Raw genomic sequence first — 17,873 nt, 5'->3', positions numbered from 1 at the left:
TCTTTCTCTCCTTTCTCCCTTTGTTGTTCCCAGTATATATGCTGGTATGCTTGATTATGGTCCACTTTTGTCCCAGGCTGTGTTCATTTTTCTTCATTCTTCCTTTGCCTGTTTTTTTGGAGTACATAATTTCTATCAATCCATTTGTTTTGCTGCCTTTTTTCCCTTTTGCCAGCTCACACCTACTCTTGAGCCTCTATGAATTTTTTTTTGCAGAAATAAATAATGGTGTATTCATCAACCTATTCTGGAAGATATATGTTCTAGACAATTTCTAGATGAGATAATAGCACCGAAGACATTCCTTTAACATCATAAAACAATATAGAAAGTTAAACCAATGGCTTGGAATTTTAGAATAGAGGTTACCTAAATCAATTTGGTCAGTTAAAAATTTTATTTTACTAATAAATCTGAATATAATGATATACTGACTCATGGTGCTAAACAAAAAAAACTTCTGTCATTTTTAGGAGTTTCCAAAGTTACATTTCAAACAGAGAACAAAATAGTTTCTGGGCAGTTGTCAAAGAAGGGGGCCATTCTGAATGATAAATTCAGATTGGCCACATGAGATCAGCTCTCCACTTGGGTGAATCACAATACCTATATCATCTCTACTAAACGCTACAGAAAATGAAAACAGAACAAAATAGTAGAACAGTGCTTTAAAAGAACTTGTTCAGAGAATCAGATTTCTTAATTGTTTTTCCCATTCACTTCAGTATATTTCTCATTCACTCATGCCGTAGTATGCCTTTATATTTTAAAGTAACACATCTCCTGCTTGTGCACATTGGATGTCAAAGCATCAGCATATTTGCATACTTTGAGATTAGCCTTTGGGTTTCTATTCTTCTGATTCTTGTGACCATTTCCAGAAATTCATTCTGCTGGCAATGAACATTCAGTAGCAACAACAGCATCTCTAAATCCCTAAAACTAAAGCAGGAACCAGTGAGGCCTGACTTCCATCAAACTTGGTTGTCATTTGATTGGTAAAAATTACAGCTAATCTGTGGTTCTTTGCAAGACTGATCATTTCCTGGGCTAGGCTATTTAGTTACTGAGTATGAAGTGATAGATCATCTAGGTCATGACATAATGGAAGAGGAGTACTTACTGATTTGGGGGTTCTTAACCAGGGGTCCATGAGCTTGAATTGAAATTCAGGAAAACATTATTCTTGTGGGGACGTGTTGGTGCAGGTAAGGTATGTTTATTTATTTTTTTATTTTTTATTTTTTTTTAAGATTTATTTTTATTTATTTAATTCCCCTCCCCTCCCCCGGTTGTCTGTTTTCTGTGTCTTTTTGCTGTGTCTTGTTTCTTTGTCTGCTTCTGTTGTCGTTATCGGCACGGGAAGTGTGGGCGGTGCCATTCCTCCGCAGGCTGCTCCCTCCTTCGCGCTGGGCGGCTCTCCTTATGGGTGCATTCCTTGCGCGTGAGGCTCCCCTACGCGGGGGACACCCCTGTGTAGCACGGCACTCCTTGTGCGCATCAGCACTGCGCATGGGCGAGCTCCACATGGGTCAAGGAGGCCCGGGGCTTGAACCGCGGACCTCCCATGTGGTAGACAGATGCCCTAACCACTGGGCCAAAGTCCGTTTCCCAAGGTGTGGTATGTTTATTAACTAATATGCGGTGTAGTGTGGGCTTAGTAAGGGGTTGGTGGTTTTCACCTGACTGGCAAAGGGGTCCATGGAACAAAAAATGGTTAAGAACCTGCACTAATCAAACCTTTGAGTGTTCTGAAATGAAGCCGGGAAGGAAATAAATTTGTGCCAAAAGTCCTGTGTAATCATGCCAATGTAAATGACAAATATGGGGAAAAAATCTTTTCAGGAGTGAAATCCTCCAGTTTTCGGTGCTCCTCTCCCACATGTGTTCCTGCTATAAGGTGAAGGTGCTGAATGCAGGCAGCAGCAAGGACTACCACTCTGTCTGCTGTAAAACTTCCCTCTGTATCAATAAAAACTGCTTCACCTGCCACTCCTCCAAAACACTCTGGTATCTGCTCATCTGCTGCCAACTGCATACGTAATTATGCTTTCCCAATATCAGGTGCACCAGAGATTTCTGTTTTGGCTAAGGGTACTCCCCTCCCAAGAACATTATATAGTGCTGAACAGAAGGTCATTATATAGTGCTGAACAGAAGCCCTTGGTATGCTCCTGCTCAAGGAGTTCCAGTGCTGTACGCTCCTTGCCTGTCTCAGATGTACCAGCATATCTTGGCATATTTAAGAGACATGATATGTAGAGTTTCTAAGGCTTCCTCTTAGGAATCCTAACTTCTTTGCTGAGCTCTGAAGGTCTCACCTCGAGGAATTCCTTGGCAGTCTAGGAACTCACAAACACTAATTTTACCTGCACTGCTGTGAACAGCGGGAAAACTCCCTAAATCCTGCTGCATTTCAATGCAGAATCCTTGATTGCAGTCTCCGTGCAACCAAACTCTGCTTGTCAGTGCCCCAGCCTGTGCCATATGTCCTGTAGTGAATTTTTCATTTCAATTCTTACACTTTTCAACTCCAGGATTTCCAGTTGATATTTTTTGATAATTACTACTTCTTTATTGATATTCTCTATTTGAGGAGCATTGTCATCAAACTTTCCTTTATTGCTTTAATCATTGTTTTTTCTAGTTCTTTCAACATGCATGTGACAGCTTTTAAGTCTTTGTTAAATTCAACATCTGGCCCTTTCATAGGCAGTTTCAGTTACCTCTGTTTTCCCTTTATATAGATAGCATTTTCCTCTGTATTTTCATGTCTTAAAATGTTTTTTTTTTTGCTCAAAAGTTGATATTTTAGATAATATCCTGTACCTCTGGGTACAGACCCCTACCCTTAGGGCTTTTCATTGTTGTTTTTGCTGGCCTGTTTATTTAGTGACCACATGGACTCTTTCATTAATGCCTGTTTCTCCTGCAGTGTGAAGCCTTTCTGGGGAGACGGTGGTTTTATCAGGGCTCTCTTTGACTCTTTCCTTGGTCCCTCTGCTTAGCTGTCTTCATTGGCATCCCACCCAGCTGTTAGGCCCCACTAATTTCCCACTGATGATTCTAACATTGCGTGGACATACATTTTTCCATGGTCTGCTGTATTAAAGTTGGGTCCCTTTGCATAATGGTTTTTGTAGCTAGTATTTCGAGTTTGTCCTGACCTTAGTAGGGCTATTCTTAGTTGTTTTTACCTAGTTCTCTCTGGAAAACTGGCCTACAGTTTGGCTTTTAGCTCTCCTGACTACCATTCCCCTCTTAATTATTACCACCAAAATCTCCATTATTTTTGGTAATGTCCTGAGGCCCGAATTTCCACATACTCTCTTCCAAATAAAGTGAGTTCCTTTGGGAGAACTTTAGACTCTCCTTTCTCTGGGCTGGAGAGTTCCTTTGGCTGGTGATGAATTGGCTAAATGTGGTCCTGCTGGGTCACAGCTGGCAGCCTGTTGGCATCCAGAGTCCCTGAGCACAGCAACCAGGCAGAGGACCTGCACCCAGCTCCCCAGGAAAGCCCTGCTGTGTGGGCTCTGTGGCCTTTCCCAGACCTCCAGGGGCACCAGCAACCAGCCCACTGCAGCATTTAATGAGACGTGGACCTCCTTTTTGGCAGGCAGGATTTGTGGCCCGTTTTGAAGAGTGCTACTAGACGGGGGGATCAGATATTTTAAAAATACTCTTATTGTGATGTTGGGTTGTATCTTGTTGCAAGACAGGTAGACTCGGTAACTAATTCCATTTGCGGAAGAAAGGGGTGGCCTAGAAGCCTGCAATTGTTCAAAACAAGCACTCTCCACACTGGGAGTTTCCAGCTGGGGTTTAGAATGAAGAACTGTCTGTGGGCTCTTCTTCCAGGTTACAGGGCTGGTGTTGGGTGAGGAGGAGATGCTGTCTTCCTGGGACTTGTGTTTGGTAGCCCTTCATAAGATGGATACCTTAACCACATCTTCAAATGAGATTTCTAAATCATCTGTGGACGGGTCAACAGAGCCTTTTAGTGGGGCATGCCATGTGCTTTCAAGAGCAATGTCTCTTGCTTAAGCCTTTCTCTAGTAAGGCTCATGTACCTCTGGTGGTCTGAAAAATGGGGTTTGGTGGAACAGAGACAAACCTTTTTTTTTTTTTTAATTTTTTAATATATATTTATATTAGTGTACTAGAAAATAAAATCCACAGTTTTGCAGGTAATGTTGTTGGGGCAGCTATGAGTGGGCAGAGTGCAGTTATCAGCTGCACCCAGACTGCTTAGGTTGGAGGTACTGCAGCATTGTGCCTGTGAAATTGAACACCTGTTACCAGTATATGGCAGTGAGGAGAGAGCCGATGGTTATCAGCCACCTCTGGAGTTTCTCATATTCTCATTTCAGAGTACCTGCTGTGCTGTTACTTCAGTAATTCATCAAAAGTTTAAGTAATTTTTGAAAGGACGATATGGCAGCAATCATGAGAGTGCCACACGAATTTTGGGAGTCTTGGCCCAAGAGATGTCCTTAATTCAACCTTTTGTTTCACAGAAAGTTAAAGGTATATTAATAAATTAATTTTAATTCTGTTATTCCATATACTGTTGTAGTGTCAGGTGCTGGGACTAGATAATTAAGACCTTGAATGTCTCATGCCATATTAGGGGAGCCCTGATACAGTTTGAAAAAAGCTCCAGTAAATGGGTGCAGTGTGGAATGGGGTGTAGGAGAGCTGTGGCTGGGGAGACAGGAAAGACTTCACAGGGGAAGGGGTGTTTGAGCTGTGTGTTGAAGGATGCATAGGAGTTCACCAGGCAAACAAGTGGCAGAGGCATGTCAGCCAGAGCAGGGAGCCTGAAAGTATGAAGGAGCAGGGGCAGGAGAGTGGGTGGGGTAAGGAGTGCGGCCTCTCTCCATGTGGCTGGTGGGATAGGTTAAGGTGCGTGCAGGTGGGAGGACGGGCAGGGCCTGAGCTCGAGAGGGCAACTGGGATGTGACGACCTTCAAACCATGCTAAGGAATGGGGGCCTAATTTATGGGCCAGGATGGCCCAGAGAGCCATTTGCGTCACCTGTCCCGTGGTGGCCATCACAGGCAAGCCCAGCACGCCTTCCTGCGCGAGCCCTCGTTCCCCCCAGCACTGAGCAGCCTCCCGGCGTTGATGGGCGCGGGCAGGTGAGATGAACCTGCCTCTGTGCCTGGTAGAGCCTAGGGAGCCAGCGAGAGTTTTTAATAAGGATGGAAAGCACGATGCTAATGAACCTGTTATTCTGGAGGAGTAAAAAGGCACTTCCCTTCCTTTCCAGTGGGGCCAGATCACATACGTCAGGAGGTCCTTAGGCCAGAGGCCCTAAAAGGACAGGCCTGGGAGCAAAGACAAGCTCTGTCCAGCCTGTAAGTGAAAACACATGTAGTTAGATGCCAGTATTGACATATCAGTAGTGGTCACCAGAATCTGGATTCCCTGTTTCTCTTGAAAAGCCAGAAGGTCTGTGTCCACTGTCCTGGCATCCACGTGGCCGGGCAGGCTCGGCCGAGGAGCGGCTGCCCCTTTAAGTGGGGTGTTTGCTGCAGCCCCTGCTTTTCCCAGTCACGCAGCACCCACCTTCCTGGTTCACGTTACCTCCTGGCCCCAGCAGGGACTTGGTTGTGGAGTCAACCCCCACCAGCAGCTCTTGCAGTGTACCCCAGGACAGTGGTGCTGAAAAGTTAGGGGTCAGTTGCACACATAACTGAATTCTGTGACAAACAGATAAGATTAGCTACATTATATAAAGTACTAGAAATGTTTATTAGATACAATAGATTGTCATTGATTGCCAGTGGAAATAGAGGTTTTCTCAAATCAGCACTTAAAGTAAGACCCACGAGGATTTCACCACGGGGGGCCACTTCCCAGCCGTCCAGAAGCAGAGTTTAGAGCCAGGGACTGCGCCGGCCCCGCCCTGCTGGACAGGCCTGGAGCTGATCGCAGGCGGGTTCCCCGGCCCCTCCATGTGGCCGAGGCGCTGGGGCTCCCGCCTTCCCTGCGTCTGGCCCAGCCTGGCCACGTCCTGGGACTTGGGGTCCCTCGTTGGGGCCCTTCACTGACAGCGTGAGTGTGGACGTAAACACTTCTCGTGGCAGCAGGGCACGGATCTGCCTTTGCCAGGAGTTTTAGCTTGGGCCTTTCAGAGCCCTCGCCTCGACTTTCGGGGTCCAGAGCAGGTGGGAGAAAGGCCCCCCTTTGTATTTACAGCCCCTTTTCCTGGAGTCTCAGAAGGCAACTCTCAGCTACTGATTTTTCACCTTGGGTGTGCAGCTCACAGCTTTCTTTTATAGAAGTTTCTTTTCTGAAAGAAATTTTCATAAGTAGTTTCAAAATAAGTTTGGAAAACATGCACCCTGCAGATCTCTCTTTCTCTTCCCCCTGAGAATATGCTTTTCCTGCCAAAATGCTTTTCTTTTATGTGGCTCATTTATATGCAAACCCTGAACCCCTAAGCCGCAGCTCCAGCACCTGGGCCCGGGAGCTCATTACCAGCCGTTCCCACAGGCTCCGTGTTTGCGGCTGGAGCTGGGTGAGGGGCTGGGTGCCCCATGAGCTGAGCCTTCACCACCTCAAGGAGTCTTAATCCCTTTTGGGGCACCACGTGCGAACCGGAATCCTGCATCTTTTCCTAAACTAGCAAGTGCTGTGGTGCTTTTTAGTTCTCCCAGTGTCAAGGGAGAAAATGCTAAAGTGAACACATCCCACAGATAAGCGTGTGCTAAACTTTGTACCCAGCAATGAACTTGGCCCTGGGTTGCCAGGGGTGCTCTCGGTGAGGGGCTTTCTTGAGAGCCCTTGTCTGCAAAGGCAGAAGCAAGCCGTGTTGCTGTCTCAGTCAGGGCTTCCGCCCCGAGGGACAGAGGCCCCGCACTTCCTGTCTCTCCTGTCGGGCTGTCCCAGCACGCAGAGTCTCGGGAAATCACCTGTGCCCTGCACTGGTGCCACCTAATGGGGGCCCGGAGGGAGGGGTGCCAGGGAGCCCGTGGCGAGGGGCTGCTCCAGGCGCGGTCACTCAGGGCCAGCCGCAGCCCCTCTAGGGTCAGGGGGCCGACGGCAGCCAGCGGGCCTGGCCCCGGGTGGGCGCCGGGGAGGCCTGGCTGCTCCCGCCTGGAGCCCACCTCCGTCCACACCCGGGCCGCCTCCCCTCTGCTCACTTTGGGTCTTCGGGGCCCATCCCAGGGCCCGGCACACGACGTCGCCCGCCCAGCCCGGCCTGGGTCTAACCTCAGACTCGCCGTGAACTCTGCGCCTTCCGGGGGCCGTGTCCTGGGCTGCCTCCCCACGACGGGGGCGCAGATCCTGCAGTCCCGGCGGTGGCCCTCGGCCCAGGACGTCGGGCTCCTCAGGGAGGTGCCGGGTGTGGGGCGAGGCGGGAGGGGGCGCAGTGGTCCCTCTGCCCACGCTGCCCTGGCTCCGCCCTGGCCGGGAGGCCTGGACCGTCCGTCCGTCCCAGGCCGAGCGCTGGGCCTGCCAAGGAGAAGGGGCATGTGGCGGCCGAGGTCCAGCGCCGGAGGCCGGCGCCGTGCACGAGGTCGCTGGGGACCCACTGCCCTGAGGCCGCGTCCCTCAGAGCGCGTGGCCGTCAGGGCGGCCAGGGCCTCGGGAGGTCCCGGGCTGGGGGGGGCCGGTGGGGGAGGGCCCGCGGGGCCTGCAGTGACTGGCTGGACGGCCCTGCAGCCCCCAGGCACCCTCATTTGTTTGGTCCTCAGTCTCCCTGTGCAGCCCCGCACCTCTACCCCGGGCCACGGGAAACCTAGTCAGGCGCACTTGTCCCCAAAGGATTCGCATTACAGGCCAGGAGGGGACAGAGGAGGAAGCGTCCAAGTAGCAGGTCTTAGTGCGTGAAGATAGAAAGGCGGACAGAAGGCTCCTCAGGCCAGGGCCGTGGCTTTTCTAGAACTTTCTAGGAGAATGATTTGATTTGGCAAATTCCCTTTATAATGGTCTTTACAAACATGTAAGCATCCTGTATCGTTGACAGTGGATCCTATGTTTGCTTTTGTGTTCAGAGGGGCCCAAAGGCTGTATCTCATGGACATTTCACGGTTGAAAAGTCAACTGTGCATTTGTCCAAAAATAAATTATATATGTGTATTTGCATGCATTCATCTCCTTATAGGTAGAACTAACATCCTTCAGTCTGGTTATGTCAGTTACCCTGCCTCGAGTGGCCTAAGTTGGCACATATTAGTGTAACCTGTGGGGTAAAGCGTGTGTGTTATTGTAAGGCTTTCCCAACCATTGTCCCAGAAGGGAGATTTATTGTTCTGGTGTCTAGGAAAGTGGGTGGGGCTGTGTGGCTTCACTGACCTCTTCCCTTTGGTAAGACTTTGAAGAATATATTGAGGGCAACCAGAAACCCTTGACTAATGCAGTGTTAGAGGAACTGAAAAATGTTAAGGAAGAGATGAATGATGACACAAATCAGGAGGAACTAACTGGAATTCTATAAATTTGTTCAAATGTTCTGAGCAGAAAGTAAGAATTGAATAATTTCTAAATACTGTCCCTCTGTGCAGTTACGCCTCACATGACTATATATATTACTGCTTATACTTGCATAATCTTATACATATTTTTATATTCCAAACCATGCATACCATGCCTTAAGGATAATTTAAGAGATTTTCAAGTATAATTTTGTTTGAATATAACTATTACCTTAGTTTTTAACTCTAGAAACAATTGCCATTTAAAGTGTGATTGAACTCTGGTAGAATTTTGTGTAGATAATTGAAAAAAAGAAAAGACATGTATTTTATATGTAAATGATGGATTTGAGCCAGGTGAAGGCCAGATGATATTAGAAGCTAAGACTCAGGTTCCATTTCTTGCTCATAGGCAAACAGTTTTATTAAGTATAGTTCAGTAATGTTCTAGAAACACACAGTTATGCAAGTGGCATTTTAATGCTTGTTTGTCAGTGGGAAGGGGTAGAAGCTTAGGGCTCAGATGGATGGCGTCTGGCCAGTGACAGCTTAGCTTCCTCTGGGAACCCTTGGGGATGGGCACTGCTCTGTCTAGAGATTCTTATCTAATTTTTAACCTGAGTGAATTTCGTCACCACGAACACAGGGCTGTTCTGTCCAAGTGAGGTAGCACTATTTTTTTTCAATGAAGTAGCATATATTAGGTTCAAACTGGTTTAATAGAAAATCACTGCCTGGTGTAGGTGGAAACTAAACCAGCTCAGGTGCAGCTGGATCCAGGTGCCTCCACAGCATGGTCAGGACCATGTCTCTGTGCCTCTCAGATTTGCTTTCCTTTTACTTGATTCTCTTCAGGCTCACTCTTATGGTGGCACCATGGCCATCAGAAGCTTCGAGCTCGTGACCTGTCAACCTCCCAATAGAAAGAGAACGTCTTGTCTCAGCAATTTCAACAAAGTCCGGGTACCGAGACTCATTCATTCCACTTTGAGTCACCTACCCACCCCCAGACAATCTCTGCACCATCAGAAAAGAATTCCCTGTGTGGCCAGTACTCTCTTCCCACCCCAGTGGTGGCATCAGGGGTGGTCGAAGGAGTCTACTTCAAAGGAAAAGCGGCATGCTCTTGTGAGAAGGAGGGGAAGGCTTCTGCGTCAGTGTGACATCGTTGTGGATGTGCCCCTTGTCTCCGCACACTGGCCTCGTCCCTGCAATGGCGTGGAAGTGGAAGCAATAGAGAACCCCCCAAGTGCTCTCCAGAATCCTGAAGGCTGCTGGGGTGACAGGGCAGCTGGGGAACCCCCTGTTGAGCGGTGGCTGGAAGGAAACACGGGGCTCCCCTTTTGTGATAAGCAGTGGCTAGGTCACCATCTCCAGTCAACATCATTGGAAAATCAGGGACCTTGTGATGCTCATGATACACTGCCTGCTGGGTGAATGGGGAACGAGGTGGCTAAACTGTTAGCACATATATCTTGAGTGGTACCAGGTGCCAGGCCCTGGGGTACAGCAGACAACAAGAGAGAGGAAGCCCTCGCTGTCAGGGCAGAAACGGACAATAAATAGGTAAGCCAGCAGATGAAACAGGACCGTCTCAGACCTTGGCAATTCTGTAAAGGAAAAAAAAGAGTGTCAGGATTGGGTGTGACCGAGGGGATCTTTGGATAGGAAGGCCTCTTGGAAGGAACTGGTGCTTGACCTGAGACCGTCCCTGTGAAAAGAGTCAAATACTGAGTAATACTGAGAGGGAGGGAGGGAGGGACTCCCATAGCTGAAGGGGACCCAGACTTGCCCTGGTCTCCCTTTCTCAGGAGGAAAGCCAGCACTCAGAGCCTGTGTCGGGGCACGCTGGAGCTGCAGAGCGGCTAAGCGCCTGGTGACTAACTATAGCTAAATGATCAAAGCCCACTTGGGAATTTAAAATCTCCTCCACACTTTCGGTCCTTCTGCTCTTGCAGTCTTTAGGGAGCTCAGAGCCTAGAAATTCATTTTATTTTCAACCTCAGAAAACCAAAATCCCTCATAGGAGACACTTGGAATCACAAAGCAGTTAGAGGACAAATGGCTGGGGGTTATCTGTGAATCTGATGCCCAGCTTCATTACGGAGACTTGACCAGCAAGATGGGCACAGATCTTAAGATGAGGCAAACTGAACCAGGGTGGGCCTTAAGCCCTGTGACCAGAGTCCTGATAAGCAGGAAATCTGGGCACAGAGGTGGAAGCCCCAGGACAGAGGGAGACAGATGGCCACATGATGACGGCAGAGACCACCTGCCAGGAGGCTGCCAGCAGACCTCGGAGCAGGCCTGGCCTGCAGACACCTTGATTTCAGACGCTGTGAGCAGCGCTTTCCTGCTGATTTAGCCAACAGTCTGTGCTATTGTATTATAGCAGCCCTGGCCGAGTAAGACAACCATTCCAGCTGAAAACTATCTGAGTAAACCTGTGTTTTCTTAGCACAGAAAAACGGGACATATGATCAGCATGGAAAAACACTTGCTCCCTGACTGCAGTACCAGTGTGTGGCCAGTGCCATCAGATCTGGTGGCATCCTGTTTGGCAGCTGTATTTACTTAGTTTTCTCATCATTGTGAGTGATCTTAGTTAAGAGGTGTTATTTTTGAGTACTCACCATGTGCTGGCATATGCTAAGTGATTTTTGAAGGTCCTCTCGTTTAACACCTATGACAACCTTTTCCAGCAGCTATCATCATTTGTTCTCTCATTTCTCTGCCCCCCTTTCCAGGAAATCTACCTGTAAAAGCTGCCTGTGTTATCTGTATCTCCCCATCTCTCATTCTCTTTTTACCTTTATTTAATTTTTAAACTGGAGAAGGCTTACAGAAGGTTTACAGAAAAATCATGTGAAAAATACAGAGTTCCATTTACCCCATACCCCTATTATTAATACCTTGCATTAGTATGGTACATTTGTTACAATTCATGAAAGGATATTTTTATAAGTGTAGTATTAACTGTAGCCCATTGTTTATATGGGCTGTATTGTACAGTCCTATCTTTAATCTTTTAATTTTCATTCTAGGAACATATATATGCCCTAAAACTTCCCCATTTAACCACATTCATGCATAAAATACAGTGCTATTAATTATACCAGAATGTTGTGTTACTGTCACCACCTTCCATTTCCAAAACATTACCATCAACCCAAATAGAAATTATATACAAATTAAGCATTAACTCCCCATTTCCTACCCCCAGTGCAGCCCCCAGTAACCTGTTTCTAGATTCTACCTTTATGAATTTCCTTATTCTGATTATTAGTGAGAGCATATAATATTTGTCTTTTTGTGTTTGGCTTATTTCAGTCAACGTGATGGTTCATCCATGTTGTCAATAGACCAGAACTCGGTTCCTTTTCCTGGCCGAATAATATTCCATTATATGTATGTAACATGTTTTGTTTATCCATTCACTGGTGAACAGACACTTGGATTGCTTCCATCTTTTGGCATTCGTGAATAGTGCCACTATGAACTTTGGTGTGCAAATATCTGTTCATGTCCCTGCTTTCAGTTTTTCTGGATATACCTAGTAGCCGGATGGTCGGGTCATGTGGTAATTCTCTACTCAGCTTTCTGAGGAACTGCCAAACTGTCTTCCACAGTGTGCTGTACCATTTTACCCTGCCACCAGCAATTGATGACTGTTCCTTTTTCTCCACGTCTTCTCCAGTGCTTGTAATTTTGTTTTTTTAAAAAATAGTAGCCATTCTAGTGGGTGTGAAATTTCATCTCATTGTGGTTTTCATTTGCATTTCCCTAATAGGAAATGGTGTTGAATACCTTTTCATGTGCTTTTTAGCCATTTGTGTATCCTCTTTGGAGAAATGTCTGTTCAAGTCTTTTGCCCATTTTTAAATTGGGTTGTTTGTGTTTTTGTTGTAGAGTTGTACTATCTCTGTATGTAAGTTCTGGATATTGAACCCTTATCAGATATGCAGTTTCCACATATTTTCTCCTACTAAATATGTGGTCTTTTCACATTCATGATAAAGTACTTTGATGCACAAAAGTTTGTAATGGGAGGTCCCATTTATCTAATTTTTCATTTATAGTTTTGCTTTGGGTATAAAGTCTAAGAAATCATTATACAACATGAGGTCCTAAAGATGCTTCCTTGTGTTTTCTTCTAGGAGTTTTATGGTTGTGGCTCTTATATTTAGGTATTTGATCTGTTTTGAGTTAATTTTTGTATATGGTGTGAGATCGGGGTCTTCATTGTGTTACATAAGGATTTCTAGTTCTCCCAGCACTGTTTGTTGAAGAGAGTTTTTTTCCCAGTTGAGTAGACTTGGCAGCCTTGTCAAAAATCCGTTAACCGTAGATGTGAGGGTCTATTTCTGAACTCTCAGTGCAATTCCATTGGTCACTGGATGTGAGAGAGAAGGGAAATTCATGGGTGACTTCTCAATTTTTGACCTGAGCAACCAGAAGTCTGAAGCCACCATAGCTGAGATAAGGGAAAGCTGTAGGAACAGCAGGTTTGGTGAAGAGAAAGAATAAAGAGTTCAAGTTAAGAAATGTTCAATTTGAAATGCTTATTGTATATCCAAATAAAGATGTTAACTAAGAAGTTGGATACACACATACGGAGTTCATATAAAGAAGTTCAAGGTAAAGAAATAAGTTTGGATTATGCTATCCTAGAATCAATATTTAAAGCCGCGAGACTGAGTAGGAGACCAAGTTTAAGTTTGAACTTGGCCAGCACTGAGAGCAGTGAGTAAAAGAATCCAGAAACAGACACTGAGAACATGGGACCATTTGTTAGTGGAAAGAAAGCCACAAGACAGAGGACCAGTGATAAAGGTATTTCAGGAGAGTGGCTGACTACCAAATGCTGCTGAGAAGGGAGGTGAGGACTGAAAGTCGACTGTTGGAAAGGGTGGCTTGGAAGACCCTGGTGACCTTGACAAAGGGGAATTAATGGAATAGCAGAGGCGAACACCTGATTGGAGTGGGCTCTACAGAGAATGGTAGTGATGTCATCAACATGGTGACACAAGGCAGCCCCTGGAAAAGTCTCCCCTCAGAAGCAGCAAATAAAAAATCCTTCTTGATTAGCAATCTGATCTGGAGGATGGTAGAGACTGAAGAATGATTTCACAGGTGGTGCATCAAAGAATAAGAAAAATAATCTCCAAATCAGGTAGGAAATTTCCATGCCGGACCAACAGCCCCGACCCTCCTGCTCACTTGGGAGCACATAGCTTGGGAGCAGTGCGGATGCAGCACGGCCCGGGGCCTCCCTGCCGCGGGTACAGACTCCAGAGCCTCCATGGCAGTGGGTGGGAGCCCCACGCCTACCACGTGCCTGCAGCCCATCTGCCCTCCCTCTTGGCCCTTGAAAGTGGCAAGGACGGTCCTGTGTCAGGGCTTCTGCACGTCCTGTTTCCTCCACTTTGAATGTTTCTGCATTTCTTCTATGTTCACCTCCTCCCTTGTTCAGGTCTCCACTTGGGTGGCACCTCTCGTTTTCATGGCAGTAGTGTCCTCCGCCACTGCCTGTTCTATTACATGGCTTTGTTTTTCTTTCTAACCCTTCTCACCATCTGTTTACAATATGCTGACTTGTGTCTTTAGATCCTGCCTGTCTCCCCTTTAGACCGTCTGTTCCATGGACACAGGGGCTCTGGTGTTCCTCACTCAATCCCTAACACCTAGGGCCATTCTGCAGTCTCAGCTGGCATTAAAGAAATATGTGTTTAATGAATGAATGATTCCTCTTACAGCTGAGGGAGCTAAGACAGAGAAAGGTTGCCTTGTGCCAGCACACACTGGGCCTTTGAGCTCAGCCTCTGAATCCTCCAAATGTGTTAGATGGCGGAGTGCCAGAGCTGGAAAGTTTAGGTCAACTGAGGCTCCCAGATGTGGCATCTGAACCAGAGACATGGGGAGTGACCCACTCAGACATGGGGATGGGAAGAGTGGGCATGAGGCCCCAGTCTGTGGCCCCACGCTGCCGTTCCTGGCTCCTCTTCTGATCTTGGGGGTCTACTTGGAAAAATGTGGTGGCGACTTATGCTTCCATTACGGAAGTGTAAATGCCCAAAAACACTCTTCACAGATGTCACCTATGAACTCAAGATAAAATACTCTGGAGAGTGAACAAAACCAGGAATATTTTAGAGGGATTCAAACTTGAAAGAAGTGACCAGCACAGGGTATTTCTCCTGATTCGGGGCCTTGGCCCTGAGAGGACCTGCATTTGCAGGTTAAATTGCTGTCGAGACTCCTCCATTGTTCTGGGTGGGAGAGACCGAGAGAAGGGCTGGAGCATCTACTGATCCACACCACAATGTGGACGGATCTTCATGCCACCATGCTGGTGAAGGAAGCCAGACCTGAAAGTGCACCCTGAGATTGAGTTTAGGTGGGATTCCAGAATTGCAGACCATAATCTGTTGTAGCAGAAAGCATGTCAGTGGTTGTCCTGGCCAGGGCAGAGGGAAGGATGGACTGAAAAGACACCCAGTGATCTTTTGGGATGGAGGCAAAGTGCTATTTGGATTGAGGAGGTGCTTTCAAGGGTTACACACTGTCAAAACTCAGTTGAACTGTGCAGTTTAAATGGATGCAGTTTACTGAATGTAAATGATACTCCAGTAAGGCTGATAAATTCACAAACCAGAGTGTGCATTTAGGGCTTTACCTTCCCAATCAGCCTGTACTACTGTAGAGGGCATGTGTTCTCTTTGTCCAACATACATTGAGTAGTAAAGCAGTGCTTGAGAACATTCTGGATTCAGGGCCCTGAGTTCAAATCCCTGCTCTGCCCTCTACCAGCAGTGTGTCCTGTGTGAGCGGCCTCTCCTGGGCTAGTTTTCTCGTTGGGAATGTACGGACAAAACAGCTTAACATACAGAGTGATTTGAAGGATTTAGTGGGTGCAGCTCTATGTAGTTTTTATTTCTGTTTTTTGTTTTTTGGGAGATACTGGCTAATGAGCCCAGGACCTCGTATTTGTAAAGCAGGTGCTCAGCCACTGAGCTACACCTGTTCCCATCTATATAAAATTTTAAAACAATGCATGGTACATAGTAAGCATTCACTGGGTGTTAGCTACTATCATTCCCTTATATATCTACAAAGTATGAAAACTCAAGGTAAAACACATTTTTTGTCTTCCTGAGTCTCAAACACAGTACAAATACTTGATCCTGATGACAGTTAAATATCAAAGGCTTTTTTCTTTATATAGTTTTAATTCCTTTTTCCTGTCTGAACATGGAATTTCACTATTTTTTGTTTGTGTGTGTTTGGATTTGTGAGAAATGTATTATCAGGTTCTCTAGCTTTTCTTCTTTCTACCAGACAGGCAGATTTCTGAGACTAGGAGAGGGAAAACAGGTCAGCTTTCAATCAGTGCAGACAGACGGATCTATGGTGTGGCAGGCTCCGGGGGTGACTACTGCTGCACAGGTTAAACTCGTGCTGCTTTTCTAACTAGAAAATGAAATAAAGGATGTCCCCAGCGGAAACATACCTGCATCTGGAGAGCACCTTTTTGCCCCTGTTACTCTAGAGTAATGGAGCTGCCAGTGTGTAATTTGACAGTACAATACTAACCTCGAAAGCCGTTGGCCCCAGGATGACATGTGCAAGCCCTCTCACACGTGCTCACAAGTGAACACGGCAAAATCATCTGTTTCCTGTCCCCATGCTTCTGTTCTCAGCCCTTCTTCTGTGAGGAGTCACAGCACTTGGTTTTTGATATTCTTCTTGGGGATCACAGAGTGCCGAAGGTATGATTGAGATGAATGGTGGGATTTGTTTTCTTGTCCTCTCATCACCCTCCCTCTTTACAAACACACACACACACACAGAGCATGGTGTGAGACACAGAAACCTCAATTTCTAGGAAAAAGGCCACATTCTACCACAGGTCTCAAATTTATCAGCTCTTAATCCTAAACTTCCTTAGCATTTGGCTCTTAGTTTCTTCGGCAAGTCAGCTCCACTCATGATACACAAAATGACCCTAACTCTTCCCTGCTCCACTGACCACATGGTCGTGTCTGAATCCCCGCCTTTCCCTTCTGGGCTTGTGGGGCACAGGCTGAATGTGGCCCAGAGGAAATGGCTGTGATGTAGTCTCCCTTTCTGTGCCTCACGCTGTGCTGGGAGCCAGTGACAGCAGGTAAGTGAAGGCAGGGGCCATGTTCTCAAGCAGATCACCTTTGGTTGGGGAAGAGATAAGAAACAAGTATGCAACCAGGACCCTCCAGAGAGTGCTCTGTATCGTGAGGTAAATACTACAGTGTAAACACTACAGCGTACTGTAGACAGTGCAAGCTGGTGTAATTACTTCAGTGGAAGTCGTGACACAAGCAATAAGAACCGTGAAGGTAACATAGTGTAAGTTTATAGTGATGTCGTAAATGCAGTGTACCTAAGTAGCACATGTGATAAACAAGATAAAATGAAACAGTGTGATGCAGCTGGAGGTGACTAGCTGAGGGGCTGCCAGGTTTCTACTAGGAGTGACTCGGGGTGGCTTCAGAGGCATGACATTGGAGTTGAGGTCTTACATCATGGTGCCTTTGGATTCAAGTAGCAAAATAAAAACATGGCCCAAAATGGCTTTAACAACAACAGAAAAGTCTCAAAGTAGGGCAGTTCCAGGGTGGCTAATCCAGTGGCCCATTCAGGTCATCCAGGACCAGGTTCCTTCCATCACTTTGTCCTGCTGTGCTATGTCAGCCTGGTTCTCTTAATTCCAGGCATCATTTCCCATGTGACAACCCCCAGGGGAAGAAGGGGGACAACTGTTCCTGTGCCTCACTTTTTATAGCCAGGAGTCTTTTCCCAGAGTTCCCAGTAGACTTCTCAAGCCTCATTGGCCAGAATTGTGTTACGTGCCCATCCTTAAGCCAGTTGCTGACACGGGGAGTGGAATTATAATGACTGGCTTTGGGAGGAACATGGCTACATGGAGGGCAGTGGAAAATCTGAATAAAATCTTAGTCCTCTTAGAAAAGAGGAAGGTGTATGGGTGTGTTGGAGCCGAGGGGCTGACATGTGGTTGGATAGCTAGTAGGCACCAGTCATGTCTACCTAAGCCCAAATGCCAAGAAGGTCACCATCGTGGATGTGGAAAGGCCTTCAGGTAAGATCAGCTCACTGTGACACACCACTTCCGTAGGTCTTCCAAATGGAGCACTGAATAACTAAAGACATTTGTGATGCAGAAAGTGGAAACAACAAGATTCTTCTCTGTGACTGGGCATGCAGGCAGAGTTTTAAGTGTCCTGTTAGTTATTTTCTGCTTGGTCTTTGGTTTCACTTCAAGTTAACTCCTGAGTTAAAAATGGAATTGTTGAAGGATGGGAGGCTCATCTTTTCTTTTTCCACATGGATGTACATCATTTAAGTGCCTTTTTTGGGGGGTGGGGGATGATAATTTGTCTCCAACAATTTGGT

At 46.6% G+C, this 17,873-nt stretch overlaps 1 pseudogene; it reads right to left on the bottom strand.

The window, feature by feature from the left end:
* Positions 1-928: 928 nt before the first annotated feature.
* Positions 929-5,055, bottom strand: LOC131278928 (DNA repair protein RAD51 homolog 3 pseudogene; annotated as a pseudogene).
* Between the last annotated feature and the right edge of the window lie 12,818 nt (positions 5,056-17,873).

The sequence above is a fragment of the Dasypus novemcinctus genome, chromosome 6 (assembly GCF_030445035.2).
Source record: "Dasypus novemcinctus isolate mDasNov1 chromosome 6, mDasNov1.1.hap2, whole genome shotgun sequence".
In the NCBI taxonomy this organism is placed as follows: Eukaryota; Metazoa; Chordata; class Mammalia; order Cingulata; family Dasypodidae; genus Dasypus; species Dasypus novemcinctus.
This window is presented reverse-complemented; position numbering and strand designations above follow the sequence as displayed.